This window comes from Haemaphysalis longicornis, unplaced genomic scaffold, assembly GCF_048455015.1.
Source record: "Haemaphysalis longicornis isolate Haplotype H1 unplaced genomic scaffold, Haemaphysalis longicornis Haplotype H1 scaffold_8, whole genome shotgun sequence".
NCBI lineage: Eukaryota > Metazoa > Arthropoda > Arachnida > Ixodida > Ixodidae > Haemaphysalis > Haemaphysalis longicornis.
Window position 1 is genome coordinate 79,325,957 of NW_027526445.1, and position 14,970 is coordinate 79,340,926.

Genomic DNA, 14,970 nt, shown 5'->3' on the forward strand with positions numbered 1-14,970 from the left:
GGAGACGCGGATATCCCGAGCCCCTAGGGTGCTTCACCCCCCAAAAAAACATCATATGATATTTACAGTGGAGGTTCCAGGCTGCACGCACTTAACCGCGGGGAGCAAAAGCTCTACCCGTTCTTCGTTAATAATAGTTATATCCAGGTTGCTGGAGAATACTCGGTACTTTTGTTAAAAATCGATGAAAATCTTTCCGCACCATTTTTAAATATATTTGAATACAGTATTTCTTAGAGAAAGCTTCAAGGTTTTTATCTATCAAAAAGCAGCGAAGCGTAGTCACTGTGGTAAGCCATTAGGAAAAAATGGCATTCTAAAACCTTCAATCATTTGTTTCCTATGCAATGCCAGACATATTGTACTGTAATGAAAGATTCTTAGCTCGAGCTTCGGGGGAACGGTAAACGAGTCCGAATTCTGCCCAGTTCGAAATAACAAAATTCATTAAAAAAATCACGAATTGAGATCGGTTTTCTTCAAATCAGGCGAAAGATGTTTTTACACAAATATTCCACTATGACTTTCTGTTCAATTCCTTGAATGCGATGGCCATGGCTTCGTTCTCCAACGCCCGAACGTGACAGTAGGCATCCTCTCCCCGCTACTCAAAGCTAAAAAAAAATGGCTCCAATACACGCTGTGAAGGTGCTTGGAAAGCACAGGCGTAAACGACACCCACAACACCTGCCCACGCGGCGACACTTGAATTCACACAAGTGGCTCAAGAAAGATTGAAACCAACGATTCTGCCTGCCTTTATCTACAATTTGCACGGGCGGCGTCCCGAAAGCGGAATCATCAGCCACGGCCTGGCTCGAGCGGAAGACGCCGCCGCTGTAGCACGGAGGTGCTTCGGCAGAAAGAAAACGGCGAGGAGCGTCATTCGCCGGGTAAGAGAGCGGAACATGGCCATTCCGATGCTCTTTTTAAATTAGTAAGTTTGGGAATTCCGAGAAAGCTGAAGGAAGTCTTATAATCACTCTTTAGCAGAAACAGTTGCCCCTTTCAAGTTTTCAATACCTGTTAAAACACAACTGAAATAGTATTCATCGATTTAGAAAATGGAGCACCATTCGTGCACGCAGTTCCAAGAGGTAGTGTTTGTTTAGAGGCCAGATGTCTGTATCTCGTATCCACATTTTGTTTTCGGGCACTGAAAAAATTATTGTTCAACGTATCTTTGCCGTACGAACACTTTTTTCTGTCATGTCCGGGTTAGCCAGGAGGAGCTGTTGAACAATTTAGACAAGCCGTACGAAGGAAGCGCACAATAAACGCGAAGCTGCGTCTAAACAAGCCAATACAACCGTCGCTAAAGCAGACGACATAGCCGCGTCGCGCCGATGTGCCTGCCGGCATGGGCGCGCATGGAGCGCTGGGTAATTTCGCCGGGCCATATACAGTGCGCTCCTTGAGTGAACACCGCCCTTCCCTCCGAAGCCACGGTGGGAGTTTCTTGTCGCGCAGGCCACGAAAGAACCGTTGGCTGGTAGAGCTACAAAGTTTTGCGTTAAAAATAGGTGCGCTACACCTAAAGCCTCCATAAGTTGCGAAGCCTGGGGTGGCGTGAGCACCCCTTCCTCGTCGTAATTTTCGTGTACATCAATGATGGTCTCGTCGCCGCCACTTCCGCGATAATCTCATCATCGGTGACAGTGCCGCAGAACACCGCATTGCTATCTGCGTCGACGTAGTCGTCGTTGGTGGCATACTCCACCGCATCACACAGTGCGGCGGGGATGACCTCAGGCTCGGGCTGGTCGTGGTCGCAAGCTAATTTTGTGCCTCACCTCCCATTTGCAACGCAAAAGCCACTGTGGCGAAAACACTCAGCAACTGTTGTCGTGACCTGTCACTAGACACGCACAAATTTTAGGCCGTGAGAAGAGTCACATTGGTTTCGGAAAGCAGCCCACAAAGCAGCACACGATGCGAAAAAAGAGCGCGGTGACGGCAGACATAAGGGAGTGGCACCGAGTGAGCGCTTGCGTCATCCACTGTTACGCCCAGAACGTTTGCAGCGAATGTAAGAAATACATGTATACTGTGGCGCGCAGTTCGAACTATCGATTGAGAACCCCCTGCGCGCGAGAATGAAAGAGTAGGTTTCTCCGTAGACGCCGACGCATGGGGGGCGGACAATAACCGTCATTTCAAAGTAAGCCGAAATTCTCAATAATCAGAAGCAAATAAACTAGCCTGAACTGCCGTAGGTAAAATAGATTTAGATATACCAAACAGCTTGCCTAATTAGCGAAGATAACCGAGTTTATTGCTAATACGTCCTAGGTTGAATGACAACTCTAGGTGAACCAAAGTAAAGTAAATTTTGATTCTCATATACTTTTTTTTTGATCCGGAGTACTGCTTGCTGTACGTTACGGCGTTTATGTTGGTAGCAATTTTTTTATCCTTGTACAGAATACTTATAAGCGGCTCAAGAACACACGCAGTAGATGCGTCATAATCATGCGTAAGCTAAGCTTTTTCCCCGAGCTTCTCATGGTGAGAGAGCGCATTTTTCGCTCCCGTTGAGTAGTTACAAGAACAACAAACAGCAGCTCACTTTATATCCCACCAAGCAATCTACTATTTCGCTTGGAAGATCTAATAGACGCTATTTGGAGGCGCCCACAAATGTCTCCAAGAAATTTCTGTTTGAAAAGTGCGTTGTTTACCACCTGTTTGTCAGGAGTGTGCTGAGAAAGCGAACGATGGCCCTATGGCGGTCCGCGGGTTGCGCGCCCCGCCCCAGTCGAAAATTAGCTGTTCGCACGGATAAACAGTGTAATCTTCAACAGCAAGCGCGGTGGGGTCGCACGTCACTAAGCTGCAGTACGTACACAAGTTAAACCACGGCTAAGGAAGATACTGAGGGCTACGTAAAGGACAGCAGTCACACAGCAGGGACGTCTCTGAAGTAGACAGCACAGCGCCACTGTCTGGAATGCCTCCATGCCGGACATAGCGAAAGCAGCAGCCAGCCTAAATAGTTGATTATTGTAGTGGGAGACCGCATCATGCCCAAAATCACGGGCATATCAGGTAAGCCGCAATTGCTGAGCCCAGCGGTACAGATGGCGGCACAGCCGTCAAGGTGAGAATGGTGGTGCCATAGCGCTCGGCCCCCGCAGCCCACCGCCTCGCCGCCTTCTCTTCCATCTCTTCCATCGGGTTTGTAGTATCACGTGTACACCACGCAGTTATCAAGCCGCTGTAACGCCGCTGAGTCGCCAACGCACACCGCTGACGACGTAGTTTGAATGCGTTAAAGATATAAGGCGCGTCACTAACACTGATATCAGCGTCGCGTCCGTGGCTATGTCGGTAGAGCGTCGCGCTGCGGCCGCAAAGTCCTCGGATCGAAACCTGGCGCCGGATGCTGTTTCTTTTTTAAATATAGAGGAGCACTGCGGACGCCGCCGCCGCCGCCGGCGGTGGATGGTTTGGGGTCGCTTATAAAGTGCATTCGCACTTAAAAATGCCAAACCCTGCACTCACGCCACATCTTCATTTTATTGAGCGAAGACCCACTTTTAATGGCGGCTCGCCTTCTACAATAATATCCACAGGTGCTTGACAAAATAGTTGACGCACATTTCCCCAGGTGATTCTGAAAGCAGAAGGCTTGCCAGATACATGGTTTACAAAACTGATACCCATTTTTTATTTTTATTTCTTTGTTGCTGAATAAAATTATTTGCTTTCTTCGTTTTAACGTTTTAAGGCACCTCCCATTTCTGATACATGAACTCGGTCTGGCAATAGATCAACCAGAGAAAAGAATTGCAAAAAAAAACACGTGCAAATATCGTTCGCACCAAAAAGAAATTTCCGCATTTCTTTAACATCTGTGAAAGTTGGGCGACTTAGCATGTCATGGTGACAAACAGGGCGTGGAAATAACGGGATAACAGGAGGAGGCAGAACACAAGGGCTGGCTCGGAACTAGTGTTTAGTAGGAAACTGGAAGAACAGACAAAAGTGCTCGCATACGCACATTCAGAAGAAAAGATTGATGCATCTCTCCAAAAAAAAGAACGAAAAAGAGGAAGGAAGGAATAAAGGTAAAGGAAAGGCAGGAATGTCAACCAGGCTGTGGCCTAGTTTGCTACCCTACACGTGGGGAAGGGGAACTATGAAAAAAAACATGAAAAACAGTAAAAGAAGGGGAAGGTAAAGAAAGAGCGTGAAGAGGTATGGCCATCGCCACAACAACGAACTCTATCACGCAAACACAGGATAAAGCTTGTGCGGAGGGGCAGACAAAGCACTTGAGCTAATGGCCGACAATCTTGACTTCTTTTTTGTGGACCGTAATCAAGGCATGGCTTACTCAGTCAGCTTTTCAACGTTAATGTAAAAGCCTTCTAGTATCGCCCTGACTATTCAATTGTGATTCTTGTAGAACCCTTCGCCCACATTGTAACGTGGTTTGCATCCCCATTTTTTGCAATCCGCATGTAAATTTGCGTGCGTGCGATCTTTTATCGTCCCCGAGTGCTCCTGAAGTCTTAACTTCTACAAGCACCCCATCCGCCCACTGTAGTTCCCTTCACAAGACAGCGATATCGGGTGAACGGCACATGTTTTACAATGCAAGAAAGCACACGTGTGTTTTCACCAGACGTGTTATGGGTGACTCTACGTGAACGTTTGTTTTTGTTGTTCACCAACAAAATAATGTCTGCCTCTTTTGTTCTTAGTTGAGAAACGGGCTTCTACACCATATCAGCACCCCACATTTTTCAGGCTGTGTGCCTTTTTGTTCATGTAGGGCGCGACAACTCAGCAAAAGAACTGGTGAAACGTGCAGTCATGCCCTACATGCACAAGATGGGATAGAGGCTGAAAAATGTGGTGTGTCGATATGGTTAGCAAGCCCTCTTCTCCGCAAAGAACAAAACAGGCAGGCTTTGTTCGCTCGTGTAAAAAAAGAACCGTCCATATGGCGCCAGTTATGCAACTTATAATCTCAAGCTCACACGTTCTGTTGTAAATGTGTGTCGTTTAGGGGCTACTGCTTTGTTGGGTAAGAGTGTCTGGGGGCCAGACGGGGTGCTGCTGAAAAGAAGAGCACTGAAGGCCGATAAAATATCACACGTATGCAAAGTTACCTGCACAGTGCAATAGGTGCGGATACAAACCCCAATTCGTTGACACCAAGGTGCTCTTCAAGCATAGAAATGGAATGCTAAGGAAATAAGCAGAGGCCTTCTACATTAGCCTTTACACACGGACATTTTCCGCCATTCCAGGTTCGCCACCGAGCGGGTGCTTCCTGGGGTACTGCGGGCAGACCAGCCTCCGCCCAAGCCATACGCCCCCATTTCGGTTGAAATATATTTTGTGTATCAAATATGGCTGGGAGATGGGTAAGTGCCTTTTCATTTGATATGTCATCACGCCACATTTTACTTGTTCACCTGAAAGCACGTTTAATGAAAACCAGAACTGATTGTTAAGCCAGGCTTGACCACGCTGCACACAGGTGCAGCGTGTCGCGCGTTTCGCTAATGCAGTGTGTCGTCTGGTGTTTTCACGGAAACAACGGTGTGGTTCTATTTTGTAGTGCTCGTTCTTCTGTAGTCCAGTGTAATACCACGGCCCCTCGATCAAGCGCACGCAAGGGGCGGCCTGCCTAGTTGCGCCGCACCCAATGGGTGAACGTGCATCGGCGGAGTTGACAATTACAGACTTTGTAATCAGTGAGGGCGCCACTGTACGGGTACGAGTCGGGGAGCCGGCCGCGCTTAAACGCACTGTTGTCGGGAACGGTTGCACAAAGGCAAGCGTAGCGTTTGCGTTGGTTCGCACAGCCCCTCAAGTGCTTGGGGTGCGGGATTGGAATGGGATTGTTTTCATTAGTGAGGCATTTATGTCTGTGTTTTAGCGACAGTATACGCCTCGAGCTTCGCGATCGCTGCGGCGCCTTCCGCCGCTACTCCGCGGAGTTGATGGGATTTGCGCTGCGTGGCTGATAGGGGTTCGTGCAGTGTTTTGGCTCGCTTTCGCTTTTTTTCGCCTTTCTGCACCCTAAAAAAACTTGTTATGGTGACTTCTATAGGCAAAGAGTACGTGTAGGTCACTTAAAAAGCAGGTGCGTCTTCGTAGAGTTCCTGGTCGCCTGCAAGAGCTACCCGGGGACGCGGGTCTGCGCGCTTCGTCGCCGCTCTTCCGGGCGTTGGCGACGGCAGCAGCATATCACCCATGTCACCTCCAAAACATCAGGCACAAATGAATTCTACTGTTGCCTTGTTTAGACCTGATACTGGCACAATGAGAGGTTGGCTTCATTTTGCAGCGTGGACAACGAACGCGGGTTCGTTTCGAATATATACGTCGCAGAAAAATGTGTTTTGGGGATGTGATTACCTAATCCCGGATAATAACTAATGCCTGTTATAAGAATATACACCACGCGAAAATGTTAAGTTTACTTAATTCCAAGCCTGTGCGTCGTTAAATATGTGCCCACACACGCCATATAGCAAAAACCAAGGCAAGTCAATGAAACCACGGGGGAAAATGCTGTGCAAGTGCGGAATTAAGAAACATAACAGCTCTAACAGAAATGAAAAAAAAAAAACAGTGCAGCTTCTGACGTGCTAAAGACGTTCGTCGAAAGTTAAGCTAGGTAAGGTTCACTAGACAAACTATACGCGAAATGCACTGCTTTTCGCGAGACAGCGGGGAGGGGGGCAGGGAGAGGAGGGGGACGCTGTGTACAAATGCGGAGCGGAATCAAGAAATGAACGGTTTAGTAATCCCACACACAAATCTCGCGTTCACTTTTCTTTGGTTTTTCTACTTCAACGAAGAGCTGATCGCACGGCGGACGCATTTTTGGAAGTATACAGGGTAGGCTGCAGCGATGAAAGGTGTCGTTGGAAGAGTGTGGTATGTGATAAGGCCCTCTGATTTCAGTTTCTGCTTTATTCTGCAGGCTCCCTGTGCCATGTGACAATATTCCGAAGAAGCATTTAGTCGCGGACGCGGATTATATACTAAGCCCGTCTCCGCGCTGCTCGCGGAGGATATATATAGCAGATGAATGTTTACGGACGCTCACCTCACGACAAGAAGACTCTGTGGTGTGCTGCTCCCCGAGTATAATTATGCATTGTCAATCGTACTTTTGTTGAATATTCCCGAAATTAACACAGACTGGCTTGTAAATGGTGGTGATCAATATCTGAGGTATAATATTGGCAAACGTAACTGGCGTGCTGTCAGGTATGAGTGCTCCGCTGAATATGTAAGCGCACAAAATCTATTTTAATCGTATTGTACAGACGTAGCATGAACATCCGAGAAACCGGTGGTTAAGGAGACACGGCTAGTAAATTCAGGTCAGTGTAACTACAATCGGTTCCGTCATATGCCGGTTCCGCTACGCTGGCTTGTGGCACAAACCTGGCGCTCATACAGACCGAATATACCACACTAAGTTCGCGTCAGAAACATTTACACTCTCGTAACCACAACCCATTTGCGAACAGAGTGACAGCTCCACATAAACATGGATTTCAAACGCCCGCAAACGGTAAATCGCAGTCTTGAACATGCCGCAAAAGCAGCGGCGACAGTGAGGAGCGGGGCGCGGACTCCCGCGGCTGCTTTCGAAACGGGCCGATAGGGGGATTTCAGTGGTGCCCCTACAGGCCGCGCTCGGCGTATATCTCGCGCAAGCGCTGCGACACCGCGCAACTGCTGTGTACCGCTCTGCTACTCGAACGATAAAAAAGATTTCGGAGTGCGGTACCACGAGCCTCCTAGCAACTCTGAACTTTGTGACGCGTGGCAGAAGAATGTGTCTCGGGAAGGAGCAGCCGGAACAGGAAGCAAATAACACCGAAATCACGGGTCGCTGGTATGCTCTATACATTTTATACAAAGCAAATCCTGGACAAACGCGAAGGTAAGGATATTACATCCGATCGCTGTACCCAATGTGTTTCCCAACTACCCAGAGTACATTAAGAACGGAATTGCGAAGCCCACAAAACGTCGTAAATGTAACTCTGATGTTGATGCAAGCAGATGCCCAAGACTCAGCCCAATCGAAGGTTCCCTGCGTGATAACAGTAATATAGAAGCGTTTGCTCCTGACTTTTTCGTATAAGTGCCGTATAAGAAAAAAGGTTTTCAAGTGATCTGGGGTGCCAAACCACCGTAGACATCGTGCGCATCACAGAAGAGAACAAGAAAATAGAGGCCCAACCAAAAAAACGATTTCTCTCCAAATATACTACCCGCAAAGATTGCAGACCGATCTCGACGAGCTGTAACACCGCTTTCAATCGTAAGAAAACGACATGGCTATGCATGCTTTCGTGCCGTTTTTGAAAATTGGAAATTAGGACGACAAATCAGCTCGATTTATTAGCAACCAAGTGGCTAATTTTAAAAAGGGAAATTCTTCTTACTGTGAATAAATACTGCGTAAATGTGTGCTTTGGAAAGCATACTCGCACGTGGGTTTCGAACAACTAAGGGCTAGAGGTCTTTCGAAGTTACCATGTCGTTCCACACTTCAAAGGTATGTGGGGCACTGGAAAGTTGCGGGACCTCCTTTATACAGGCTCGCCTTCGTGTGGAGCGCAAGGAACGGTGCGTTGCGCAAGAAAAATTTCGCTCGCTCATTATTGATGAGATGGCTATCGCACAGAACTTTATATCTGACCGAGAAGTGGGCCTGATATCTGGCATGTTGACATCGGCCCCGGGGCAGAGAAAAGCGCGGCAGCTCAGGTGGAAAAGCTATATGATACCAGTTGGCTATTTCTTCACACGAAGCCTCAAGAACGAAGAGCTGTTTCGTGTGACGATAAAAGTTGTGAAGGCTGTCGGAGACGTGGGAGTTCTCGTGGCGAGAGTCCTTACTGCAGACCACCAAACAAATACTGCCCTTCTAAAGCGTCTTTCGTAAGATGGCATTCTAGTTGATTCTGTGCCTCACCCTTTAAAGAAGGGTGACTTTCGTTTCCTTACTTTCAGCCCAATCATCTTATAAAGAATCTACGCAACAGCTTCCTTGAGCGAGAGATGATGGACGGAGATGTATAAGTTCGATGCGGCTTCTACCTGAAGGATATATTTGAAATACAAGAGAGTTTTAGAATAACGTATGCAATTGTACGCAAACAGTTAGCGAACGCTATTTCTTTGCGTCGTTCTCACTGCGCATGTGCCGTACCTTAAGCCGCTTCTGCGTTTAGCGGGCGGAAGACGAGCGCACGCTATTTCTGCGAAATAGCGTGCGTACGTAAGGCCGTTTGCGTTTCTAACATGGCGGCAGGGAAGCGCGACAAGCATCCACGGTTCCACTTTTCTGACGACAGTAATTTGCTTCCGATGGACAAAGTTCCTTGCTTCAATGTTTTTAAATACGTCGAGCGCTTACCACATCACCCTCGCGCAGCTCTGTTTCTTCGTGACATCGACTACTATCCAAATGAAGCTTTATAGGCAGGCCAGCGACTGTAGCGGTGTGTGAGTGTGTGTGTTTGGGGGCGCATTCGCGATTAGAGCCGACGTTGTGCTTCTGCAGTGGGCAGTGCTTCTCATGCTCTGGATAATCTTTCTCGAACGACGTACGACTCAACCTCGCATCGGGTATGTACAGTCTGCGTGGCTAAAAGTTTTCTTGGCTTCCGCGCCAGAGTTAACTGACTGGCTGTTGGACCCCGCAAACAGCGCGTGAAGTGAGTGCCCAATTTGCGACGCGCAGGAGGAGGCAACCGATCGCCGGTCAATCGCGGTTCGGACTTGACGCGCATGTCGTGACGTTGAGTTTGTTCGAAACGCAACTCTGAACTGTTTTGAAGTTGAATAAAATGTATGGGTCAAACCCGGGCCTTCGTTTCAGGGCGTTCTGTGAGATTGCACGAACGAAGTTCCGCGGGACTTCAACGCTTTCTTTACAAAAAGTACTTAGATAAGAGAATATTCATGTCGTGCTGTGCCCGTGTTGCATTCAACACGAACGGGAAAGCATTTGTTTGCAATTGTTTAAAGAGTCTTAAAATGTCGAAGCACTAGGGCACACCGTTGAGCAGACCAGGCGGCGAGTCATTTTGCAAAACATTCGAGAGATGGCGCCGTGTGCATTAGCGTGTCGCTACGCAAAACTGATGAGACGCTCTACTAAACCCCCCATCGCGGTGTTTGCAATGTGGGGTTAAAGTGTTGCAATGGATTATTCGCATGAGACTCGTAGCGTAACCAAACACCTCTGGGAATATGCTAAAGCTAAAAGGAAAGACAAAAATAACAATGTAAAGCTGAATTTTGAGAAGCCTAATATAAACGATAAGGCTTTTAGGTTGGACAAAGAAACAAAAGAAGTGGTCCCTGTCACGAAACATTGACGCAGTGACCAAAAGAAGACACGACCTTGTCAGACCTCGCTGCGTTAGTTGTGAATTGCGGAAGCCTGAGCAATAAAGTGGATGAACCTGCAGGCTTAAAAGAATCAGTAAATACGGATTTATTATTAGGCACAGAGTCTTGGCAGAACCCGTCAGTCAACGATTGAGAAGTTTTTCATGAGAAACTCATTGCGTATCGCAAAGACAGGCAGAGCCTTGGTGGGTGCGTTTCCGTGCTTGTGAGGTCCGATTTGAGCTCCCGCGATCTTGATATCAATCATGATGCGGTGGAAGCAGTGTGGTGTAAAGTTACTTTACCTGATAATTTTTGGTAGCCGTCGGAGCAGGTGATCTAACCCCTTAACTCTGATATAGTGACACTGCAAGCATGAAGCGAAGAGATCGCGAAAGCTTCACACAAAATTATGTTGCTTGCCGGTGACTTCAATTTACCCGAAATCGACTGGAGCGATAATATGTGCGCTGTGAAAACGTGTACCCACACTAATATGAAAATGAAGAGCATTGTAGATACTTATGGGCTACTACAGTATGTGAACGAGCCAACCCGTGAAAACATTATTTCATACTTCTTATTTTGCAGCTCGCCAAACTTTGTTATTTCGGTCACTACCATCCCGGGTATAAATGACCATCTGGCCGTAGTAGCAACTATAAAAACAAAAATTCCTTGCCCGAAGTGACACGGGAATAGAAAAGCGTTCTTTTTTGATCGAGGTGAGAACTGCAGTATATGTGAAAGACTTTACAGTTACCTGTTTTCGAGTGCCTAGAGGCTGATGTGGATGTGCATGAACTTTGGAGGCTTTTCAAAAATAAGTTTGTTTGAACTCATAGACGAACATGTACCAAATGTATATTCTTTCAAACTAAAAAAACGGAGAAAGCCTTGGGTGAGATCGCGCCTTTTGCAGCTAATCAACAGAAAGCGCCTATTTGCTGAGTTCAAACGAACTAAACAGGGTTGTCATTACCAAAAATTGTGCCAGAATACAAAAGAATATAAAAAAGGTATAAAAGAGTCCAGAGATATCTATTTTAAAAACTTAATGATCGATTGAGAGCCGACCCTAAACCTTCCGGGCAATAAATGAAAGGGTGCGGGTCTGACAGTCTGGGTATAAACGATATCGTATATAATAGCCAAACAATTGTTTAGACAGCAAAGGCAAACTGCCTAAACAATTATTTTAAATCTATGTTTTCACCAATACAGGATTTCACTTCTTCATCCCACGCAAGTAACGTATCCCCAATGAACCCGATTGAGATAAGCGTAAGTGGCATTTAATTGATGGATTAATTGATTGATTGATTGATTGATTGATTGATTGATTGATTGATTGATTGATTGATTGATTGATTGATTGATTGATTGATTGATTGATTGATTGATTGATTGATTGATTGATTGATTGTAGGGTTTAACGCGCCGACGCAACGCAGGCGATGAGGCGCGCCGTAGTGGAGGGCTCCGGAATAATTTTGACCACCTGGGGATCTTTAACGTGCACCAAAATCCCGTACACACGGGCGTTTTTGCTTGTAACCTCCATCAGAAAAGCGGCCGCCGTGGCCGGGAATCGAAACCGTGTTCTCGTGCTCAGCAACGCAACGCCTGAGCCACTGAGCCACCGCGGCGGGTGCATTAAAAAAAACAGATGAATCAAAAGCAATTGGCCCCGATTGAATTTTTCCACGTATTTTGAGACACTGCGCTGAACCGACCTCGCTGTATCTGCATATAATTTAAGAACAATATATGTTGATAGGCGTTTTACCTAATGACTGGAAAATTGCTTATGTCGTTCCAGTCCATAAGGAGGGATCGAAGAAGGACGTTGAAAATTGCAGACCAATTTTTAAACCTCAGTAGTGTGCAAAGTAATGAAACATATTCTCTATTCCGCAATAATGAAACACTTGATAAAAACAACATTTAACAAACTACCAACACGGGTTCTGCAATGGGTTCGCATGCAACACGCAACTTGTTGAATTTTACTATTATAAGGGCATCTGACCATGACACAGGGGTACAAACCGACTGTATTTTCTTATATTTTCGTAAAGCATTCGACATGGTAACACATTCGTTTCTTTGTAACAAGCCTAAATTACTAAGCATAGACCCGTTGTGCTTAAGTGGGTAGAAAATTATTTGGGTCAACATCGACAATGTGTCGTTTTAAACGGAAAAAGCTCTCAGTACGTTCATGCGACGTCGGGAGTCCCTCAGGACTGTGTATTGGACCACTCTTGTTTTTAGTTTATAATAATGATATTTCAGTTGATATTTATTCAAGTGTAAGACTGTTTGCAGACGATTGCGTCGTGTACAAACAAATCAGAAGTGAGAGTGACTTTACCCAACTGCAAATTGACCTATAACATGTTCAGGAATGGTGCTCTACCCGGCAAATAAATTTAAATAATACAAAGTGTGTTCCCGTTTCTTTTACAAGGAAACAGAAGCCAATTGAGATTGGGTTCCTTTTAAACATTGAGCCAGCAAAAAAGGCTGCTAATTATAAATATGTAGGTTTAGCGTTTTCTTCCGACTGCTCATGGAGTGCACATGTAACCGACTTAGTGGGGAAAGCTAGAATGGCGCTGAATTTTATGGAACGTAACATAAAAACTTCGGAGCAAAAGCTAAAGAAGCCATGCTTGCCATGTGTAAGATATATACTAGATTATGCCTTTGTCGTATGGGATCCTTCCAAGGTCACACTGTCTGTCGGACAAAAGAAAATTCAAAACCAAGCGGCTAGCTTCGTCTTGGGACGGTACAAGAGGGAAATTAGTTGCATTCAGGTGAAAAACTAACTTGGGTGGGAGCTGCTTTTCTTGCGAAGACGAGAACTGCGGTTAAAGTTTTTTTTTTTCAGATATTTCACAATAAAACAGGTATTAACAAAGAAAAATACTTCAAAAAACCTTATTACTGTTCACACACAACTGACCATGTTTTCAAAATAGGGGAATGGCATACTAGGGCGGATCTACTCGCTAAGTCATTTTTTGTGAAAAACCAATAAAGAGTGGAACAGGTTGTCTGAAGCACATGTGTGCTGTAAACATGATTTATTTATGTTTATGCTGTAACCCCCGTGCTGTAGCGCCTTTCGGCAATGCGGGGTAATCTCTGAATGAAGAAATAAAGAATATGCAGCGTCGATCAGAGGGGCACTTGCGGACCGTATACACACACTACCCTTGCGACATCGCACATAATAAATACGGTGTAGTCTAATTGATAAACGCGATCTCGCGTCAAAGATTTACCGGAAAGTACGGAATGATGTATATACGCCTCACGGTAGAAAAAGGGCCTGCGCCTTGTCGTCCCACCCTTAGGCTGCCTTTTGTAGTGGTTAATAATGCTTGTAACCGATCATATTACCTGAACTGAATACTACTAATGCCTATGTATGCGCTTGCATGGCGTCACCACCACACGGCGAAGCTTGACATTGGCGCGAAAGAGGGGCCCATTAGGCAACATGTAAACCGACTTTGGCTGGGAATGTATGTACAGGTCCGCGCAGAAGTAAGCGCAGCAGGGGAGCAGTGGACGAACTGCATTGCGGCGCCGCCTATGGGCGCTAACGCGAACCATGGAGCGCCGGTAAAAGAGTGTGTTCGCACTGCCCCCGCTGCCCCCGCTGATATGTTTAATCGCCGCTCTGCTGGCATGTCATGCTCGGCGAGGTGGTCTTCAAAGGGCAGCGCTTGGCTATAGAGGGGCGCTGGTTGCATTGCCGCTCGCAGGCATCAGCTGCGACCGAGTTCTCTGCTCATGAGCTGGACGAATCGGCGCGCGCCCGGAAACCTGCCTTTTTCTGCCCTGTAAAGGGCGGCACAAAATTGTAGGCCGCTGCTGTCTGGCATGGCCTTTCATTGCGATATAATTTATTGTAAGCCGGCAACAAAAGTGCCCTGGACAATATAGAAAGCACATTCACAGAGATTTTCGTTGTTCGAAAAAAACGTCGCTTCTGAGATTTTTTTTAATGCAAAGCATTTCAGTAACTCACGATGTCACCCGCGTTGACGTCCGTAGTCCGCACCGCACCCCTCCCTACTATATAAAAAAAAATACTATCCGGCGCCCGGTTTCGATCCCTCGACCGTGCGGCCGTTACGCAATGTACATGGTGCTGTACCCACCGCGCCACAAAGCCGACACAGAATTGGAGGCTACGGACGGCCTTATATCCTTGACTCATTCCAATTACTGCTGACGAGCGCTCTCTCGTCAGCAGTTGCCACAAGTGCAACAACATTAACGTAACTCAAACTACTTAACGTCGTGCGCCCCCGGAAATGCTCTGCATTTGATCGTGCCCCTCGCGAGGGGGATGTTTCACTGAGTCTTCTCTTGGTCGCGGGACTCGTGGCGCCATCTGGCGGAGGCGCGGCACAACTCGTAGCACTTTCTTTGAAAAAGCGCCTCGAAAGCGCGGCAAATATGAAATAGGGATGACGCGCTTTCGAGGCAATCCGCCGACGCGGCTGCTTTGTGTACAGACTCGGCGGCGAGCGTCCCGGGATTCTGGTTTCACCGTCC